Genomic DNA, 24048 nt, shown 5'->3' on the forward strand with positions numbered 1-24048 from the left:
GTAAAGTGTAAAACAGGGACTGTTAAGAGACCAATTACTAAAATTGTACCTTTACCTAAAAGTGATAATGTGGATTGTGTGTAAGTTGATTGACTTGGTTCAATCAAGAGAGGGGAGAATGTAGAGACTTTTATAGTGAGTTTGTATCACTACCATTACATTTGCATAACGTTTCTCTTTTGTTTCAAAAACAGTATGTGTGTGTGAGTGTCAGCAAGTTGAGCACCAAGAGATCCATACAAGACGGTCCTCCGGAATTCTTACAAAAAAGACAATATAACAGTAAGTTGTAAGTGTTAGCAGTTGTTGTGTAGTTAGTGCAAATAAACATGTATTCATTTATCACAATTAAGTTGTTTTGTGAACATTTATTCATCAAAAGACACAATCAATTATAATGAGTCGGGTTGAACTTCATGTGGCTTGGATCCCATATTATATTAAGCTGCGTGTCTTATTATGCGTTGGTACCGAAGTTGAAGTTAAAACGAAACAACCAACCCATTTACATTACAAAGCATAAACATAAGACATTAAGTATGGTAAGAAATGAGTATTCAAAGTAGCAATAATCTTCTTCTTCATTATCCTTTAAATGTTAATCTTTAAAAAAAAAAAGAAAAAGAAAGAGAGAGAGAGAGAGAGAAATACGCTACGGGATAAATATAACTAGAATTGGAATCATAAAATGAATAAATAAAAATTCTCTGCATTTCAGTGTTGCACATGGTAGTACTACTGAGCCATGGATTGATTCACGCAGACAAACACATCTATTATATTGAAACAAGAAAAAAAGAAATAACAACAAGAATGTGGAGATAATTTCTGTCTGAATCTTCTTACTCATATAATTCTGTTGAAAAGACTTCTTATTCATAAAATCAAGTTTGTTATTTTTTACTCTTGGGCTTCCAATAAAGCACTGATACAGTTAAAGTACCATATATTATTCAATTAGAAAGGTGCTCCAAAAGTAAGAGACCTGTTTTTAAACCTAACTCATTCATTTGACATTTATAATATCCCCTTTTCTGGGTAAGGCATTGATTTAAAAAGTGTTGTTCTTGGTAATTAATAAATTTATAGAACTTCCTAAAAAAAATGTTTAAAAAAATCACGATGGTACCAAGGAAATTAATTCCTCATATATTAGTTGGTGGTTTTACTGATGGACAAAACAAAAAACAAAAAACACAAAACAAAAAACTAAAAAAATCGTAAAAATGGATTCAACGATTCTTCTCAAATGTTATTAAGAATATAAATCTTAATAAGAATATTAAGAATTTTATTTAGAAGAATATAAATTTAAAATATAATATCATTACTCATACAACATAAATAAGTCATTATTCATTTTGCTTCAGAAAACCGAGAAAGATATTTTTCTGTTTTGAAAATTGTAGTACTTGTTTAGTCGATTTTGGGTCTGATATTACACTCGAGCATAAATCAGTGAGAGTTGTAGTAGATTGTTTATTTGATACTGAGTCTGATATTGCACTCGAGCATAAATCAGTGAGAATTGTCGTAAGTCGTTTAGTTGATTTTGAGTTTGATATTGTACTCAAGCTCGTTTATTATCAACATAAGTGAGGATAACTCTCCAACAATAACTTAATCTAAAAGTTACCTACAGGTATGTCGATTTAAATAAATAAATAAATAAAATCGACATTAAATATAATGAAGCCTTTAGTTTAGTACATCAAGCTACAGCTTTTTTTTTTCTACAAAAGAGACAGATAACCAACCAAATTGAGTGATGATGAATGAATCATTGGAAAGAAGATATTAAGAGAAAACCGAGAGAGAGAGAGAGAGAGAGAGAGAGAGAGAGAGAGAATCTTAATTAAAATCGAATACAAGCAATCAACTTATTTTGTTATTTTGGATTATTATTGTTATTTTATTATTTTGTTGATTTAGAGAAACAAAGCAGTCTAAAATATATCAAGTTGAGCAGAAAAAGTTTTCAATGTTTTGTATTTGTACAATAACTTGTTTCCAAACTAAGAGATAACTCACGCAGCTGAAAGACGACTTTATTCAAGTGTAATCTAAGTCTATTTTTAGTTCAAACGTTTTTTTTTCTTCTTTTAAGTGTTTTCCAGTTGATTTCTTTCCAATATTCAACAACGTGACTGAGAAATAAAATCCGCTTATCTTCATTCATGTCTATTTTTTTAAATATGGTCGACTGGCTAGTTTTTCTTCTCTCCCTCTCCTCTTTGTCTTGAATATCTCTTATAACGACAACAACAACAACAACAACAAACCTTATCAAACGAGAATGTTCAGACTTTTATAGACATTGCACAAAATAAAAGTAATCCTACTTTCGATTTCTCAATCGTAGGAGACCTTCAGATTCTGCAAACAGAAGACTTAACAGAAATAAGATAGTACAAAAATAAGAAATGGTACACTACGTATTTGAAACTGGGAATTCACCTAGTTCAACCTTATTTCAAATTCCATGACCCCATGTAGATAGAATAGTTTTGTAAATGCTTTCAGTGCTTCTATATATCAAGAGTGATTAAAGAATAGAATGTACGTACAATAAAAGTTTGGAAAAAAAAAAAAAAAAAAAAGCAGTGAAGGTAATTTAACCCTTTCACTCCCAGTGAAAGACATAGTCCTTACATTTTTTTTAAATCAATACCATTGGAACTCCTTTTCATATTTGTTTTACGATTGCATATTCCACTAGTTCCGCGTATATTTGATTCTTATATCTTAAGTGTTGTGCTAAATATAGCATAGATGATGGGTACTATCTATTAAGTGGATATTTACTCTTTCTCAAAAACAAAATAGGAGAGAAAGGGTTAAGTTAGTCATTAATGTTCAGGGAAAGGCGCCCATCTTACACCATATGACAACGTACAGAGTGGCAATAGATGTTAAATATTCTAATGTAGGCATATTCAATGTCGTTTCATATACACCTTACGTGTAGCTGGATGTTAGCTCGCGTAATTGCTGGGTTCAGTACCCAGCAGAACACAAAATTTTTCAGCGTTTGTCCACCATCAGGGCGAGAAGAAAAAAGTGCAGAGTGTGCATAGATTTCTTGTGGTTAGAAAGCTTGTGCTAGAGACCTTTGGGTAAACTAACAAGGCGGGAGCGTAAAATAAATTTCAGGGAGACTGAGTAGCAATCTGCACAGAATAAGATTCACCATTTTTTGTTTCTGCAGTGATGAATATTCAGTATTTTTAAGTCATAGAGTTAGATTATTATAAAAGTTTTTCTCTTTTTTTTTTTTAATTTTAGAAACTGAAAAATATATGTTAACCATTACGTCCTTTTAATATTACTAGCTGAACCTTCGCTGTCCATACAGTGCATCATTCTAATATAAGGTTCCCAGACGTCCCGGTTTTCAATGAAAGAATTAACTGTCCCGAAAAAGGCTTTCAGGACGCCTGTTTGTCCCGGTTTTCATTCTTCAGATTGAAAAAACGTGCAAGAACTAGTATATCTCAGCTAAAAACGTAAGGTTTTCAGAAGATTTGTGTAGCCAATTAATTTTACTAAAGTAGTTTGAAAATCACATCTATTCTTTCGTCTTACTCCGGAGGGGAAAAAAATACTAAAAATATTCAAGAGGGGCATATGCTTTGGCTATAATTTCTTAAATATCACTTTCAATAGAGAAGGAAGTCTTTTTCCGGTAATGGGCTTTAACTACTAGTTATTTTATACTTCAATCGGCAGCGCAAAACTGCTTTATTGTCCAAACTTTAATCAACAATGGCGACACTGATGTTAGTCGCTGCATCTTAACAGCATTTAAACTGTTTCATCCTGTATGCCATCTTCTTAGGAAAAATTTTACAATCAAGCGTTTTATCCAATGTGTACATACCTTTGCAAGTGAAGCAAAGTAAATTGAATTTCTTTCTCCTTGTAGTGTGAAGTCAAAATTTTAGTAACCTTAGATCAAAATTCCGTTACAACTTACTCTAGCACAAGAAATAGTTGTTAAACATATAAAGATACATGTTTTGTTTAATTTTCATACTGTTTTTTTCTGCCAAACGTTTGGAGAGCATGCGTAAATCTTTAAAGAGATTTACTTTTTGTTTATCGCTCTGAATTTAGCGTAAATGTATTTTTTCTTGCTAAATGCTAATTTTGTATTTCATTTAGGATAGTGTTTCAGACTCAGACGATGACACAACAAAGAAAAAAAAAACCTTCAATCATAGATTGGAGCAGGGTGTATCGTAATTGGCGCAATATTTAGGACATGTTAAAACACAACAAATCGGAATTCGGAATAAGGGACACCAGCAGCTCTTCTTATGTTATCTTTTCACATTCTTTATACATCCCTTGTGGAGCTTCATTTGTGTTAGCTGTGTACAGATTGAACTGGAAAACTATGAATAGTGACTGGGAAACACAGGTACCGGTAATTAATTGATTCTGACCAAAAGAGCAGGAACCCTTAGCCTGAGATTAGTGTCCCGGTTTTTGGTTTACTAAATTTGGCAACCCTATTCTAATATGAAGATGAACTTCCTTCCTACTTCCTCAATATATCTGTAAAATTCCTTTATAGACACAACTGAAGGACAGGAGGATTCACAAAGAGAATGAATTGTTATAGTCAAACATATAAACATAACATTTTAATGTGTAGATGTTGAGAAGAGTTTGTCGCAAATTTGGAGAAAGGATAAATGGTGTCAATGGATTTTTTTTTTTTTTTTTTTGTATTTTTGTATAAATCAATATCCGAATACACGTCATTGGAGGTCTACAGGCCTTTCAAGTTCCCAGTACACAATAGTGCTTTGCCATTCAGATTAAAACAAAGTGCCTGCAATATCCGTCAAAACGCTATACGTAGCTCTACTACTTAGGGCTGTTCCGATAATCGAGTAATCGATAACAATTCGATAAAATTTCAAAACCTTTTCATCGAATGGCTGCAAGAAGGAATCAGTGGAGAGGTGAAGGAACCGAACTGTCCATCACTACTTTTGATAATACCCGAAACTTCGATAATACTCGAAATGTCGATAATACCCGAAACTTCGATTATACCCGAACTTTCGATAATACCCGAAACTTCGATAATACTCGAAATGTCGATAATACCCGAAACTTCGATAATTTCAAATACTCGAACGGTTTCGAGTAACCGATGACAACCCGATAAATTTTCACTCCAGAAGTTCGATAGATCCTCAGCCTTATCGAACAACCCTACTACTACTGGCTGCCTAACGTAAGGATATTAACTTCAGCAACGTCCTAGCGACAATGGTACAGTCTTATGGACTCAATATGACTTCTATAACGTTAAATAGAAAAATAACGGCACTTAACTAGTGGTTTCCGAGATCTAATTGTCGAAACGATTTGATTACAAACCTATAAATGTAGCATTTTAATATATAAATTCTTAAAATTACTTTAGGAATTCTATGAACTATTACGCCTTAAACACAATATTGTTTATTATTTGTACTACTTGCTCCTCCCAAGCATTCGGCCCACCGTACGTTATAAGTTAAAATCACCTTTAATTAAAAGCTCTTTTTGTTCACGTTTAACAATTGTATCTATTTATTTGAGTTTGTCCATCAGCCATCCCAAACTCCATATTATATGTAAAATATGCAATTACTCAAGGACTTCGTTACACATAACATTAATATGCTATTAAAAGCGATAGCGCAGGTTTTGTGACGGGTACAAGTAGCCTCAATGCTGACACCCCATTAAACCTCAATCAATAGCGCAGATAGCGCTATCCATTAGCATAACTGCATACTATGAAGAATTAGTGTGACGCTCTGAGATATTTCCCGCTTATGAATAGGGTTATTTTGAAAATATGAAGTAGCACAGCCACTGGATTACTGATTATAATGACAGCAAAAACAAATTTTGTGTATATTTTGAGTCTAAAACAGGGTAACGTAAAGTTAAAGAAAAAACATCTCTAATTTACTATAAAGTTTTCTTTGTACATGTACCTCACTCAAAATACTAGTACCTCCCTACGGGGATTCATACTTCATATACTGTACAACTTTGCATGCAAGTTATTCCAAAATTATCCATTGCTGTCCCGATTCATCTGATTTTGCACGCTATTTGTATCGAGTAGTATCTATAGATGTCCAATTAGATACAACCTCTGATGCAAAGTAGGATCAATTTTAATCGGCATTAAGAATTACTGTATTTACGTAATTGATTGACAAACGTTATGCCAATGGGTTCCTTACGGGTTCTCCTGTTTCCCCTAACATTCCCATTTAAACAATATTTCACAATCATTTACTTCCAATAATCAAGTGTGCAGTTTAATCGAAAGACATACCCGAGAGACGTAAAATTAGAAATTACATTTCATGTACTTACGTAATGTTTCATGAACAGAACAAACGAATTATATGAGAACTTCTTGGAACAAAAAGTACACGTCAACTAAACTGAATTTCTTTCGTTGTCATAAAAGGGACTAGACTGTCTTCTAAACAAAATAAAATCTACGAAAATTTCTTTTCAATAACATAACAAAATTGCTCACATCCTTTATAAAATATATATATGCTATTATTTCTTCCTTTATACGTTTTTGTGTGTGTGTGAGAGAGAGAGACAGAGAGAGTACTTTTGTTTTCCTAAGTCTTGATAGCACTCGGGTAGCAGACATGAAAATAACAAGAGTCACGACATAGTACACATGAATCCGGATTTGCCACAGGCCACCACTGAAGGGAAAAATTCAAGATTGGATAACAAAATATCATTATAATACCAAAAAAATAAGCCTTTGCTTTCGGCCGTTTTAATATAAAAACACACGCGTGACAACATTTATAATTCGCAGTAAGAAGAAACACAGGAATGTACTGGCATTCAATGGTTCATTATTTGAAGAAATCATTTATCGACTGTAAAAATTAGCTGGGCAACACTTCAAACGTCAGGTCAATGAAGTCTAGGGATCTACTTGATCATCTAGGGATCATCTAGGGATCTACTTGAACCTGAACGCACAAAGTGGGGGTGATGTATATGTTTTCCTGAAAGCTTGGATCAAGGTAAGATCAAAACCGGTTACCAAAATTGGGGAGTATCATGTATTCTGCTTGGGGACAGCACTTTACTCATTGTTATTAAAATTAAGCGTGTCCATAAAGTCCGTTGCAACCCCGAAAAATCTGAAACAGTGAGACAGATGTGAGAACAGAAAAGCATGTCTTTCATCATTTCAAAACTACAACATATCAAAGTAAAATAAATTGTCCCAGCGTCCCCCGCAGAGTCCCAGACTGGGTCCAATTCAAAATTTTTCAATGGAAAGGGGGGAGTCAACTTGCATATCGATGAAAGTTGGTGTTAAATAGATGAAGATAAATCAATTCTCGACTCTCTACGATAAGCCTGTGCAAAATAGTGGTGGGTCAAAATATCAACACAATCTTCATTGCAAAGTCTATGGGCACTCCTATTAATCTGAAACGGTGAGACAGGTGTAAAAAAACATCTAGAATATATCAAAGTAAAAAAGAAATGTCTCAGGGTTCCAGACGGACTCAAAAGTTTGAAATGCCAAGGGGTGCAAACAAGCACATCGTGTGAAAGTTCAACATGAACCCCTTTCCCATTTCAACATTTTGAGTTGGACCCGGTCTAAAACCCTGAGAGGGGACCCTGATTTTATTTTTTATTTTTTTTTTTTACTTTGAATCATTATACTCTTGAAATAATGATACATCCATGTTTTTTTTTTTGTTTTGTTTTTTGTTTTTATACCTATCCCAATGTTTTAGATTCATACGAGTGGCCGAAGACTTTGCAATGAAGATTGTGTTGATATTTTGACCCACTACTATTTTGCACAGGCTTATCGTAGAGTCAAGACTTGATTTTTCTTCTTTCATTTAACACCAACTTTCACACGATATGCAAATTGATCCCCCTTTCCATTTAAAAATTTTGGGTTGGACCCCGTCTGGGACCCTGAGGGGACGCTGGGACAATTTATTTTACTTTGATACGTTGTAGTTTTGAAATGATGAAAGACATGTTTTTCTGTTCTCACATCTATCTCACCGTTTCAGATTTTTCAGGGTTGCAACGGACTTTATGGACACGCTTAAAGATTTTAATAACAATGAGTAAAGTGCTGCCCCCAAGCAGAATGCATGGGACCTCCCCAATTTTGGTAACCGGTTTTGATCTTACCTTGAACCAAGCTTTCAGGAAATATATACCCCCCCCCTTTGTGGGTTCAGGTTCAAGTACTTCCCGGGTTAGAATCATAAATACTTGTTTTAAGTGTGTACGATTATAACACGCAACTGTAATCAAAATGTGAAATCAAAACAGAACACTTGAAACTGTGTTTGGTCTTCTCCACCAACACATTTATTCTGAAGTGACAGAACAAATCCCTTTTGGTTCCTTCTTTAATCTCGCCCTCATTCATTAAAGTGATGAGTTCTCCTTCTCATAATAGGCTTATACAAATCAAGCTAACACACAATAATAGAATGAAACAAGTACAACATACGAATCACACTCTAGTGCCCACAGGTGTTAAAGAAACACGAAGAGAAGAAATCAACAGTCCAATAAAAGCTGACAAACTGACTATTAAAGCAAAAATGTAACAAGGAAATGGAGGCAAAGGAGTTTGTATATAGAAACAACATTTTAAATAAAAAAGAACGCTGATTTGAAATGCTGATAGTAGCTCCCTTAAGAAATGTAGAGGATGTTTTGGCAAATTGCAAGTTTAAGAGGAGTAGATAGATCGTGAAAGAAATAACGTACAAGCCCAGACGACGTAACTAATGCTATAGCATAATGTTACAAAAGAAAATAGGAAAAATACCAAAGCCCTTCATAATTCACTAACTGTAAAATGCTGAAAGAATAAGATTGTTGCGATAAGAGGAGCACCTAATACATAGTATAACAAAAACTGACTTTGGCAGCGAATACATTGTAGGCGGAGCGTGATTGAAGATGCAATTTAAGAACACTGAATGGAAAACACAAGAATACATGTACGGACAGACGACTATACAGGAAAAGATGTAACGGTCAGCTTCTCCCGATGATATGAACAAACGGAAAGGAAAGAAAACTGGTTATTAGTCAGGAGTATCGAAGAAGTAGCTTACAAGTTACAATATATATATATTCCCCTTATTTAATGAGAGACTGTAACTATTACGATATTCAAAAGGTAAAATGGTGGTATTTTCATTGTATGAAATTTAGCACTTGTTTCACTCTTCGACATTAAGACTCCAAAATTGTTTTGAAACTAGTTAACACAATACTTAAAATTTCTTGAAAGGTAATTAAAATAGAAATTCGTGTCTCAAGGAAATAACGTTGGTAGTATAGGAGCTTCTTTCTGGCACATTGGATCATAAGTTCGAATCTTCGTTGTACTAAAGAAATTTACAAAATATTGCATGCTCTTCTTGAATTTTCTGTCTCTTTCACATCACAATTACACATAATGTTTAGGGAGAGACAAAATATAAAACAGTATATTTTAAACTATGCCTCGTAGAGGGCAATGGGAACAAAGATTTTAATATTTCGTGGTGTATCGAATAGAAATAGTGTGTTTAAAAATTTCATATTTCATAACATTTTGTGAAATTTTTCCCATTTAATAAAAAAAATCTGAATATTTTTTTTACATTCTGTATGTTTTGTATGCCCAATCTAAATCTTTAACTGAATCTTTAATGGGATATGCCCATTAGCGCAATGAATCGAGGACCATCTCCTTTAACATACTATCAAGTTCCACAGTATGACCACAGCAAGGCATAGTCCAACCCATTTCTGGGAACCCCTGTCTAGTACTTCAGTTTTACATGTTGAGGTACTGTGCACACTTCCGGATTCAATTGCACGCATTAATCGACCATTTGGGAGATGAGACATGCATCTCCTTGCCCTGCAGAGGCTAATCCCTTACATGGGAATTCTTGCATACGTGCTGAGATACCATTCTCAAGCTTACGTGCTGAGATACCATGTATATTCCAGAACCCAATAACATGTGTTAGCCTCGCCCATTTAGAACATCGGACAAATCTCTCTTCTCCGGTAGGGTCCCAACTCTCAAGATGGTAGCAGTTTTACATCCCCAGGGTTGTATCACTTTGTTTTATTCTTATTGATTGTTATTGTATTCTTTAAGGTATAGTGTGTATATTTAATATTGACAACGCCAATTGGTAGTCGTAAGATTTAATTATTAGAATATTGATGTGTAAACCTATGCACGATGTGTTTCAAAACGTTAATGAATAGTGAAATAAACATAAGGTGATATATACATACACATTATTATTATTTTGAAACTGTATAATTAAAATTTAATAATTTTTCGCATTTTGAACTTTCGATTTTCATATTTTCTTATCTTCATACTTTGCCTCTCTAATAATATGGAACTAATATTCATTTGGTTTTCTCATTTAACCTCCGTGTGTAGGACACAAACGTAGGATGTGAATTCCTTCCTGGGTAGATGATTATAAGCACATTAGATTCCAGCGCAGGAGATCGGATTTGATTCCCACTGGAAGCTTATATAGTTCACATCCCATATAAAGCTATAATTCGAATCTCAAGTTTCACATAGCTCGGAGTGCTGAAATTGGCGTTAAACTCGAAACTAACCAATAAATGTGCATGATAAAGACTTTATCTCACTTGATCAAAAATCATGAAACTTTTGATCAAGTGTAATAAAATCTTTATGTGTGCTTTACATTCTATCTTTTTTTATCAATAAGAAGTGCTTTTGACGATCAACGAAAGATTTAGCCACGTAATCGGTCCATAAAATTATTATTGTTACACATTAAATTACTACAAAAATGATGAAAAACGACTGAAAGCTTTCGAAATGTGGGTGAGGAGAAGAACGGAGAGAATTAGCTGGATCGAGCGGAAAACGAATAGGGTTAGAAATAGCGAGAGAGCAAAGAAGAATTTTAGATATTACTAAGAAAAGGAAGAGAAACTGACTGAAACACTAAGAAGGAACTGTATCATGAGGGACGTGCTAGAGGGTATAATGGCAGGAAAGAGAGGGAGGGGGGCGAAGGAGACTACAATCAATGGAAGATATCAAAACAGAAAAATCGTACAAGAAGACGAAGAAGTTAGCGGAAGACCGTGGAGCGTAGAAGCTTCTTAGCTGCGGAAAATGACCTGCTAGTAATAGCAGAATACCTATGATGATGATGAAGAAACTGTTACAAACAAATTAAATATTACCACGGGTCTAACAAATTTTAGAGAATAATCTGACTAAAACTGCGATACAATTTACAACAAATAAGTTTACATTTTGAGTCACTTAAGGAAAACGTTTTGAGCTATTGTTTATTTTTGTCTTATATTTTCAACAAATCTTGCAAAAAGATAACAACTAATCTAAAGCCGAACGTTTTGTTTCAGCAGCAGTAAAATTAAATTTCAAGTAGAGAAGACAAAACTTGCCACTTCTGAAGATATAGTTCAACAAAGTAAACTTTAAAAAAAAAATTAAAAGTTCAGGTGCAATGTGGTGAAAATTCTTCTATGTACCAATGTAGTATATTGCTTACAAAGGATAGGAATACAGCAATTAGCGAGTAAGTATCAAATTAGCAACTACATTACAAAATTCTTGAACACTCAAAATGCACTGCGCCCTGCTGTTGTATCATGCAAACAACGAGTCTAAAACTGGTGTAAGAATCCGAAGAATAACGCGATACTCTTTAAAAAAAAAAAAAAAAAACTTTTACAATGCATTAAACGTTAACATCCTTGTGATACTCATTGCTGTACAAACGTAATGTCACTTATGTATTTTATTTAGAATAAATGACTACCCATGTTCAGTGACTGCCAGGGGCGTCTGCCAAGATGAAAAAAAAAAAAAATAATAGGAAGACAGAAAACATTCTGACCATAAAGAGTATGGCAGCAAAAGAAACTGGTTGAACTTGTAATTTTGATAGGAACTGATGATTTCTTTGATTGCAACTGGATTGGATAAGTGAATTTCCTGGTCGGGTATAGCAACTAACAGAACGGCAGAGCAGAAAGTTCTTCGTGAGGAAAACTCTCAAACAATGATTTCCTAAACATGAACGTATTCAATCTTTCGAAATAAATGAGAAGCTTTAAAAAAAGGCAAAAACAGAACACGAAATTACAGAAAAGAACGAAACAACACTTACACAAGAAATGATTCTGCCTGTACAAAGAAAGAAAGAAAAACAGAGGTTTCAAAGAATTTACCTGCATAAAGGACAATGTCCGAACGTCACAAACGACTACATCTACATACACATTAGAACCAATAAAATTGGCAACACTGTTTAAAACAACACGTTAATCACCACATTACAACATAATGAAAGAAACGGTAAGCACGCAAAAGATCTTTGGACGACAGTGACGAAGCCGCTCAAATGGACATTTGAGTTTGTTTTTAACTCTCTCTCTCTCCCTCTTTTTGTCACATAGTCATACCAGAAGGTCAACGTTAATGTGTTTTTATAGCGGTCTTTCAACATCACTTACATGCTCTAGCAATCATGTCATCATCAATTAAACGTAATGAAGGCGACGACAGATGACAAAATCGAACAGGACGTTTTCTCTCTTTACCAAACACAATAAACCATTAATCTCGACGATTTCTCTTCTCCAGAACAGTAATGCCACTTTATAACCAATTAGTGATCACAGTTTAAAACAGTGTTTCTTGTTTGTAATGCAATCCTTAAATAACTACGTCTGGTACGAGGAGTCCCTGATTCGATATCAGGCAACGTTCGTAGTAAACACCATCGTGTCTATGAATTTTCTCGGGATTCACTCGTTTCCTTTTATTCTCTTCATTCCATCAATTTTCCAGCCATTTAGAGCTCCGTCGTGGCTATATGGTTAGCGAACGCGATATCGGTGCAGAAGACCTGGTTTTGATTCCCCGTGGAGTTCATGTAGTTCGGAGGAGGACCTTACGTTATGCTGTAGATCCACGTCTCATACAGTCTCGGTACTGAAAGGGGCACTAAACTTCAAATCAACCAATCTTTCACCATTTACTTGCCATCATCCGTGTCTTTTAGCCTATAGGGGTAAATGTTCCAAGTTATAAGACTTCCTTTGCCTTCATGTCGTGACCAAACAGCATTCCCACTTTGTTTATATGGTTAAAGTTTAATGTCATTTTACAACCTATACGAGACATTGTCGTATATTTTAAACGGGAAACTCAAATGTGTGGCTCCCTCACCCCGTGTACAAACAAACATACCAGAAATTGAACAAAGATCCATTTAGTTACAAGGGATCTATAAGATTTTTGCATTTGGTGCGATAGAGTCTGGCTCGATTTCCGGGCAGAATATTTACATGGTTCGAAACTCGTATCAAACTGGAGGCTCATGTCTCACATAATCTCATTCGTAAAAAGAGAACTTGTAAAACCTTTAGAAATTAATTTTGGCACCTTCATCAAACATTATTCTGCTAGCCTACCAATTATAATTCCAACATTGTAAATAAAACTTAAAAATCATATATTAGACGAATCTTTCTCCCATAATTTGGCTCAAGTTTTTAGTCATGCACACCAAGCTTCAATTCTTATGAAAAGAAATGAAAATGGAATGAAATTTTTCGGTTTTACGTTCCACAGTTTTGCCAGTTAGGCTAAAGGAGACGGCGATAATGAGAAATGAATGAAATGGTGAAATGAAGATAATGGAAGGAAACGTGAGAACTCCGAGAAAACCCATGCACACGGTGTTTGTCTACCACAAGGTCCGCTTGGCGTGAGCTGGGATCGAACTAAGGACCTCACGATCTATCAGAGGTGACCACTGAACTACCGCGTCCCTCGATTCTTATAGTAAAGAGAAAGGTAATACCAAGAAATTGTTGGAAGTTAATTTACATTGTATGGAAGCATTTGTTTATTTATGAAATTTTTTCTTTTTTGAAAAAAAAAAAAAAAGAATTATAAATTTCAGTTACCGTACATTCGCAACAAAGCGTTGTTGACTCGTTACTGTAATCTACACTTCAATCCCATGATCTACTTTTGGTTGAAATTGTTTTATTTATTGTCTGTGTAACATGTGCACCCAGTTTTAAAAGATGGAAATGAGAACACTGAGCGAAAATCTACCCAATTATAAAATGAAAAGATTAACAAACAAGAGAGGAAGAATTAAAAAAAAAATAATGCAATCCCATGGAAGGTGCATTCAGATGTTGTGTAATTCTAAGTACTTTAAAAGATATCTGCATCACAGAATAACATCCAATGAGATTATTACTAGAACGTAGCATAATACCACGATGTCACTGATTTACGACTCCACAATGGTGCTTATTGTTTAATTAACTTGTAAGCTGGCTATTTTTCAAACTTAGCCAGCATACTTGAGGTGTTAACGCAGAAAATCGTGACTATTATTCTGCAAGTTGGTTACTTTACAGAAGTCTTCTTTCTTTCTTTTTCTCTAAAATAACGGAACCGACAACAACGGTTTCACTGAATTTTCTTTGGCTTGAAGAAGCTAACAAGTGAGTTTCCTTTCACACTGTGAAACCACAGTAGACTCAAAAACTACGAGCATTCAAAATTGAAACCGGAAGCAGTATATCCTTCACTTCCGGTGATAACAGAGGGATAAGGTCTCAGAGATGGAACCTGTTCTTCGGATCTTGAATCCATATTTAAAAAAAAAATAGTTTCCAAATATCACTTCCAAATATAAAGGTAACCAAGAAGGTTCTGTCGCTTTTTATGGAAGTCTGCGTTTCATTGGCCTCCACACCGTAAGTTGAGTGCGAATGGAGATAAGGCGAAGGTCAGTTGTTGGTGTGTGTATATTCAACATACTACCTGGTTGTGGCAGTTCAGTTACACCGTGAACTTGCGTAAGGACAGAGTGAATATAGGACCTCCACAGAGCGTCATAAGGGCGTGTATGCTGTACGGGTTCAAACTGGAGTCAAACACCGTTACAGCAGGGCGGAAGATATGCCAGGCCTTTGGTGAGGGTGCCGTGACTACGCGGATAGTGAAATGGTGCTTTAACAAGTTTAAGGATTGTGACGAAACACTCGAAGACGCACCACGTGCCGGAAGACCAACACATGTATAAAATGAAGATCTTCAGGCAGCAATTGAGGCGAAAAGTGGCCAGACATGTGAGAAACTGGGACTACAATTCAGTGAGAGTCGAGAAACCATTCGGCAGCACCTCCATCAACTTGGGAAGCACTACTAGTTGGGTCGATGGGTCCCACATGATTTGACTCCGGGCCAGAAGGCAACACGAGAAGACAACTGTGTTTCTTCACTGTCTCGTCTGAGGAAGGAGCCATTTCTGGTCAGTGTCTTGACATGTGATGAGAAGTGAGTCTTACTCGAAGCTCTACGGCGCCGTGATCATTGGTTAGCATCCCATGAATCGGTGCCAAAACAGCCGAAACCAGCACTGCACCAGAAGAAAGTCCTCCTGTGTGTTTGGTGAACTACTCGTTGCATCGTGCATCGGGAACTGCTATCAGCTGGTCAGAGCATCAATGCAACTGTGTACTGTCAGCAGTTGAGCCGTGTTCAAGAAAAACTCAAAACTCTGGAGCCAGCACTTCTGAATCGCAAAGGAGTCCTCTTGTTAGAGGACAATGCTAAGCCCTACGTGGCTACGACGACCCGGGACACCATTCTACGCCTTGGATGGGAAACAATATTGCATCCGCCACACTCCCCGGACATTGCACTGTCCTATTATCACCTGTTTCATTCCTTGGACAATCACCTTAGAGGGCGCCAGTTCAAATCCCTAGCAAAGGTAAAAAATGCACTTAATACCTTCTTCGCTTCACGGCCCACCAAGTTCTACCGCGATGGAACCCATGGGCTTCCAGAACGTTGGCAGAAGGTCGTCGATGCTGATGAGGACTATTTTTGATCTTCGAGGTATGTGTTAGGTGACATATGGATGTTCCAAGGTGGTGGATGAAAAGCGACAGAACTTTCTTGGTTACCTTTATACTATATAGGAATCAATATTGAAACCGGAAGTTATACTACTTTTTACTAGTTCTGGTTTTGCTAGTAGAATAACAACTGGGATCTAATCTATTCTGAGAATCCCAAATCAATATCAAAGAACTATTTGTCTTATTCTTTTATCCTTTTCGTTGTACGGAAATCAATATCGGAACCGGAAGTGGTAGCAGGTTTCTACTACTTCCGGTTGCAATAGAGGCATAAAGGGATGAAACCGGAGATAGGTCATACTTTTGCTATACTGAATCCACTTCTTCTCGTTAGCTACTACCGGTTTTCCCACTGTGACAATCACTGTTGAAACCAGAAATCGTATAACACTTTTCGTTTGAATAGAGGGATAAATCTCGAGAGAAAACTAATCCTTGGGGCGCTGAATTCATATCCAAAAATCCATTTGTCACTCCCTCTTACTGTTTTTTATTATTATTATTATTATTATTATTATTTATTGGAGATTAATATTGAACCTGGAAATGTTAGTAGATTTTTTTTTTTTTTACCATTTTCGGTTGCAATATAGGATTAAAGTCAGAGATAAAACTTAGTTTTGCTATACTGAATTCATAAAAAAAAACTACTTCTCGCTATCTATTACCGTTTTTTTCGCTATGACAATTAGAATTGAAACTGGAAATCACAGATATCCAGCTCTTTTCGTTTTATAGCGGTCGACATAAAACTTCTTCTTGATACATTCAATCTTTTACTGTGTTTGCTCTATGAAGATTAATTTTGAAACCAGAAGTGAAAGTTGGTATCTCACACTTCCGATTTCAGTTGGGAAATAAGGGTAGAGATGGTGCTGAATCAATTCCAAAAGACCGCCTCTTGTTGCTATCTATTTCTTGCTCTATGGTGATCACTATTGAAACCGGAAATGATTTATTTGCATCATTTCTGGTATGAATACAAAGGTAAGGAAGAAGATAAAAAAAACATATTACTGAGACGCTGAATCGATTCCGAAACACTGTTTCTCTCTATCTCTTACCGTTTTGTTCTGATATCTGTCGACAAACATACGAATAAACATAGGAGTTCTATACAGAAATACACATGCACACCCATACAGCGGAGTACACAAGGGGAGGCTTCAAAGTTTTAACCTCAAGCAAGATATGTAAAAATAAGCATTTACCATATTAAAATATGTATACAAACACCTGAAATTATATGAAATTGCGATTGAACTACCTTGATTAACATTTGCGTGCGCCACTGAATCCACATACAAGTAATCGTATGGCACTTGTGGTATGTATTCTTTTCTACTCAATCTTACATTAAAATCTTGAGTTTTACGTTCCACGGTTATGCCGGTTAGGCTAAAGGAGACGGTGATGATGAGTGATGAATGAAATGGTGGAATGAAGAAAGTGGGAGGAAACGGGAGAACCCTGAGAAAACCCACGCACATGGTGTTTGTCCACCACAAAGTTCGCTTGGCGGGGCTGGGATCGAACCCGGGACCCCAAGCACCAGAGGTGAACGCTCTACCACTGAGCCACCGCGGCCCTACATTAAAATCATATGTAAGCACATCACCATACTATTTTTAGCAGAAATTATTTTTTAATATATACTGATACAATTTCGAGATATAGGAACAGAATCTTCGTACATTAAAGCCATTTTCAACGATAAATGGGAAGCAATATCGGCTTTTAGTGGGTAGCTTGTATTTAAAAAAAAAAAAAAAAAAAAAAAGTATTTATGGCAATGACTTCTAAACTATGTATTATCAATAATTTTGACTTGTAAGCCACTAATTACTACGAAAGAGCAAATTGTGTAACATACTCTACAACCAATTATATATTGGTAAGATTTTGTTTTTAATTACCAGACTTCAAGTCAAAACAGAAAACTTCAAAAAATAGTCATTTACAATTCAACTGGAAAAACGAGCTTATTAGTCCATTAAGGTGCCAAGAAACACTTAGGTTTACTGTTCCTTCAATGTTGCCTCATTAGGTACGTCAAGAACCTGCTTGTTCAAAATAAAAAATCTAAGAAGGAAAGGGAGAAGAAAGAAAAAAAAAAACCTGTTCTACATATCTGAAGACGTTTACACTGAACATTTAAAAAACAAAAATAAAATGTCACGCACGGAAAGTCTAAGGCTAGTGTTTTTAGGATAATGAAGTTTCTTTTGGATGTAAGCTACAACCAGTCCCGTAGCTATTGGCAATTATAATTTTAGATTTTCTCAGGGGGCTGATTTCTATACATGAGGGGAGGGGGTGGAAAGTAGTATTACGAAAATACTGGGAATCCACGTTACGCACAATAGAATATATGGCCCCAGAGGGAATTTTATGGTTCTGGGCGGTTTAGTGTCCCCCCCCTTGAAATCATCATTGACTAGAAGGGTTCAGCCTCACTGAAACTTTCAGCTGTCTATTTAGCTAAATACTCGTACATATTCAAAAAATAAGCAGTCAAGAATATAACGATGAACTCAAGTTAGCTTCGCCCCCCCCCCCCCCAAATAAAGATGTCTCACGAAAAAAAATATGCATGTGAACTAAGCTCGCACAATTAGCACAGCGCATGTTATAAACAACAACAAATCGAAGTGTAAACGGGTTCAATTCCCGGTGGAGACACTCAGTCGAAAAAAGTGTAAAACCTTTTTCAGGCCAGCCATTCTGAGTGAGGTTTTCCCTGGGTTTTCTTCGTTCCCAACAGGCAAATGCCAGGATGGTACCTAACATACAGGTCCCAGGCCGCTTCCTTCTTTTTTCCCAATCTTTTCTTCCTTCCCTTTCCTCGGATAGTGTGGTCGCCGAGGGACGTCCTCCCTCATACGTGACGGGCTAACATGGCCATAGATGCTGAAAGCCCAGAAATGTAATTCCAAATTCTCTAACAAATCAAAATACAGCTGTAGTACGTAAAACAGTGCTAGATAAGCGAACCGAAGTGGAAGAACTTATGAAAGGTAACTCCAACAACATACTTTCAATGCAGTTAAATATATTTAATTTAAACCATTGTGTGGGATAACAGTTAAAAACTCAATCTCATCATACAGTACTTAATCTTCGGTTGTTGGTTTATACTGTAAAGCAACCTCACTTACGACTGTTTATACACGTGAGTTTATTTATATGTTTAGGAGTTTCTTATTTATCATCATTACCGTATCGTGGCAAAACAATAAATATTTATGATTATTCGTGTTTCATTTATTTATGCCGTTTTGTCCCGTCATACTCACGAATAATCGGAAGTTTGACGTATATGGTACACATCAGTGAACTGGGATAACGTCGGTCCTGAAAAGATACGTTAAAATCCACGTAAACATACTCAGAAACGATTTTATACGTAATACATAAAATCATTTTACAATCCCTATAATACTAATAGTGGAAATAGTTTTCGAGTAGATGGATCAAACATATATCTCCGTCCTTTTGCCTCCTGTGGTGAAAATGGCTATTTTACCTCCCCTGAAAAACAATCAAGAATAGTAACTGCTAACTGCCTCAAGCGCCATTAAAATTAGCTTTCCAAGCTGAAAAAAATTAAACGAAGTTCACCCAAAGAATTTCAGAGGTTCTGCCTTCCATTTCCTTTTTTAATTACTTTTCGTTTTTCTAATCATGTATATATTTCAGCTTGGAGTTTGTTAGAAACATCATATACGATGGTCGTTGGCATTTTCCATCTAAAAGCTACGACGATCTAACTTTTCCACCTACCTGTGACTTTTTTTTAAAAAAATTTGTTTTAACCACCCGCAGTTTAGCCCAGTAAGGTAAAAGCGAAGACGATGACTTCAAGCAAATAGTGATTAAATAAACGGCATCGAGACAAAGAGGGAGAGCAAGAGTACTCGGGGGGCGTCATTTGGGACTGCCCCCCTGAAAACGTGAAACTCTTACTTATATCAAAGATTCTGCCTCTCCTATCTTTCCCAAGCAAAACCTGAAATAACGCTACTGTGAGAAATTCCACTCGATATTTGTCCATCACAAAAAAACTAAGTTCTTATATAGTCGAGATTTAAAGTTCTGGTCCTCAATGCTTGAGGTGAGTGTTCTATTATTATGCCTATTAATCAAATAGATGAATATGTCAATCTATAGTTTATGTGTATAGTTTATAGTTTGTGTGTGTGCGTTAACATTGAACATTTATGATCGTTAAATTTCCTTAACAATTTCAGCGCTGCATTCTGTTATGGCGCTGGGGAGATATCTGAAATATTATGGGTCTTCGCTACACTCATTCCCTGCCGTTTCGAATTTTAGGGAATTAAACGCAATGAAGAATATCAAGCATTTAGGAAGAGATGTAGATACCATATCATCATCATTATAGTCATAGGTATTTTGCTATTATTGGGAGGCCATATGCCGCAACTAAGAAGCTTCCGTGCACTACAGTTTTCAGCTAACCTCCTCGTCTTAGCATTTGACTGTTCTGTTTCAATACCGTACATCAACTACAGCCTCTTTCGCCCCTCCTTCTTTTTCTTGCACCGTATGCTCCAACATATCCTTCATGATACCTGATACGGTACATGAATAACCAGTGATGATTTGAGGGGTGGCCCAGGGAGAAATTTCCCCCTGAAGCAAATTTTCGATCATGCTCAACAAGGGCTGCCAATATTTTCGAAATACTACTTTAATCCCCTGTGCATTGAAATTCCCTGGGGATAATCTTCTAAAATCATCACTGCTATTAACTATTCAAGTATTTCCATCTCTCTCTCTCTTTTTTTTTTTTTTTCAAGAAATCTGAATGTGCAAGCAGCTTGTGACATCATACTTGTCTGGCATTGAAATTCTTTGAACTATATTGGAAGATATTGTAAACCAGTATTACCGTAGTATATTTAATAACACTTTACAGACACTTGTCTTGCTAACTTTCTAAATGTTTCATTATCTCTAAGATATACAAACTACATTTAAACAAACAAAAAAGTGGGAGTAAGCATAGCGAAAATCTGTTAAGGTATAACCTTACTTCACAACTAGAATGCCGAAAGACCATATTATGGCTTTCATAATGGGCTCTGAATGTTTATTTATTGATTTATTTATTTATTTGCTTGTATACTCACAAAAAGATGTAAACGGTTGAAACCCGGCGTAATATTATAAGTCTCCTTTTTCATTTTGAGACAAATGTTTTATTCTTAAATTTCATCTGGTATAACGTCGCGTGACGAAAAATCTAAGTAGAGATTTTGACAAAACTGACGTGGCAATGGATTTCACTTCCAGGAATATCTTGTAGCGAAAGTAATTATTTTGAGTTACGTTAAACTTGTATTACGTTATACAGATTTCCTGCAGGCTCTTGGCTCGATAGGAAGAAGTGGTCTTTCATTTAAATCTTAAAGGTTATTATGATTATCACTAAATTATATCTATTTTTAAGACATTTTATTTTACTCATTTAGAACAATTTACACACTTAGTATGTTTGACTGTGGTAACACATAAATCTATATTAAAAATCAACATTTGTAGTTTATTTATTTTTATTTATATATATTTCTGTGCATTAACAACATCTAAGCCCTAAGCCCGTCACATATGAGGGATTACGTCCCTCGGCGAGCACACTATCCAGGGAAGGAATAAAGCGTCTGGGACCTGTATGTTAGGAACCATTCCGGTATTTGTCTGGTGTAAATTAGGAAAATAACCTTACTTACGATGGCAGGCCTGAAAAAACAGGCTTTTTCGACCGAGTGTCCCCATCGGGAATCGAACCCGACACCGTTCACACAAAAGGCGAGTGCATTAGGGATTCCGCTACGCGGGTCAAAAGTTGTAAGAAGTTGCACATGTCTAGCTACAGTTCTTCAAATATTTATTTCATACACTTCTCGTTCTATGAACACTCACTTCATGACCCATGCATAAACAAGTGGAACGAGTAGTGCTTTAGGAATTCAATAAATTTACTAGACGAAATTAGTGGCGTACATAGAATTTCTTCAACGGGAGTTAATCAGACTATAACGAATTACAGGTAAAATAAACACCTATAACCAGGGATGTACGCAGGAAGTGGGTACTGGTGTTCTGGACCCTTCCAAAATTCCTACTTTTCTATGCATTTAGAGTATTTTTAGAGGTGACTTTACAAATATTAATACAATTTATCATCACGTTGAATTTGTACCTCACAAAAGCACTGTCCCTTTGGTCTAGTGGCTAGCGAGTGTGTCTTTTGTGCACGTGATTCCGGATTCGATTTCAAGCGTGTGCGCACAAAAATTTAACTTCACAATCATACACTTTCATTAATCATGCATCTTCTTTAGGTTAAACCGTTAAGACGTTAATGTAAAAAACAAATAAACACACGAGAAATACTGTTGAATTAATAGAAACGATTAGTTGCTGTTTTAGTATTTATCACTATTTAACATTAGCTGTATTTTCGTATTACACAGTGGCTTACAATTTTACACGGATACTATGACAAATTATTTGCCAATGACTGACCATTGTCTCACATTAAATCTTACAAAACAGACCCTAAAGAAAAAAGATTCCATTCAACAAAATGGACGTAGTGTATTTAAAGTATGAAGAATCAAGTTACATTGAAACAAAATTAACAAATGCATTTCTAGTATACCAGCAGCTTTAGTAATTTGATAGTACAGCCTACAGTCAGCAGCAGAACATTAAACCAGGCAATACTATATAGAGTTATGCAGAATTCTAGACGCTCGCGACTATACGGCCTAAGATTGCTCCATTGGTTACAAACTCATGGTAACTGAAACTGCAGCAAATACTGAATTACTCCATCATTACTTTGATGTTCACACAGTGAAGTATTAAAAACCTCTCAACCCACTGGACCACCCTGTACGTGGTTACATATGCTTGATTCAATAGCTTCGGTACAAGTTGAGCAATTTTCATTCAGTTAGGTGCAAGTGGGTCCCTGGTTAGATCCTAGGTCATGCGAGTTTGTGGTGGTTAGATCCTAGGTCATGTCCGTAGGTTCTCTCGTTTCCTTTCACATTCTCATTCCGCCAATTCTTTCATCATTAATCTCTTTTATTCATCATTTGTCTCCTTTCGCCTAAAGCAGGGCCATGCCGTGGAAAATCAGCGCCCGGGGCGAGAGTATACGACGTCGCCCCCATACATATAATCCAAACAATTTTTCCTATCCTTTTCCTTTTTCTCCCGAATTTTTCGCCCCCCTTACTTCAGCGCCCATGGCCGTTGCCCCGCTCGCCCCCCCCCTCGATATGGCCAGAGGCTATAATCATGGAACGTAGAACTAGAATTTTCATCTCCTTTGAAAGAAATGATTCTCCATAATGTACTGGAAAGTAAAGTTCAAACGATCAATTCGTTTAGAAAGTTATAGACAACTAAATATGTAGGTTATGTATACTCATCTTGCTGTGACTATACAATTCTTTTAGTAAAAATTAAACTAAAAGTAATTTCAACTGGCCTACGCTATTCAATATTTAGTATCCTAGTAATTGTTATTTGCTACAATTTTCTATCCGTTTCATTCCAGGCATAATCATGAAGCATTAAACTAATAATAATAATAATAATAATAATAATAATAATAATAATAATAATAATAATAATAATAATAATAATAATAATAATAATAATAAAGAAATGTTATATTGACTTTCCAAATACCAAATAGTTATAGTATCCTTGTAAAATCGACGAACTGCAGAATCTACGATAATAAAAATCAGTCTTTGCTTATATATATATATATATATATATATATATATATATATATATATATATATATATATATATATATATATATATATATATATATATATATAATTGTAGTTTTACGTTCCACGATTATGCCCTGAAGGCTAAAGAAGACGGATGATTAACAAAAATAAATCATTATGTAGCAAATAACGGAATGAGAATGTGGAAAGAAGT

General features: G+C 35.6%; 1 protein-coding gene across 5 annotated transcripts in view; it reads right to left on the bottom strand.

The window, feature by feature from the left end:
* The window catches only part of LOC145695076 (uncharacterized), a 386749-nt gene that overhangs the window by 204841 nt on the left and 157860 nt on the right, over positions 1 to 24048 (bottom strand). The gene's annotated exons all lie outside the window — the stretch shown is intronic.

This window comes from Thermobia domestica, chromosome 9 (assembly GCF_964235325.1).
Source record: "Thermobia domestica chromosome 9, izTheDome1.hap1.1, whole genome shotgun sequence".
In the NCBI taxonomy this organism is placed as follows: domain Eukaryota; kingdom Metazoa; phylum Arthropoda; class Insecta; order Zygentoma; family Lepismatidae; genus Thermobia; species Thermobia domestica.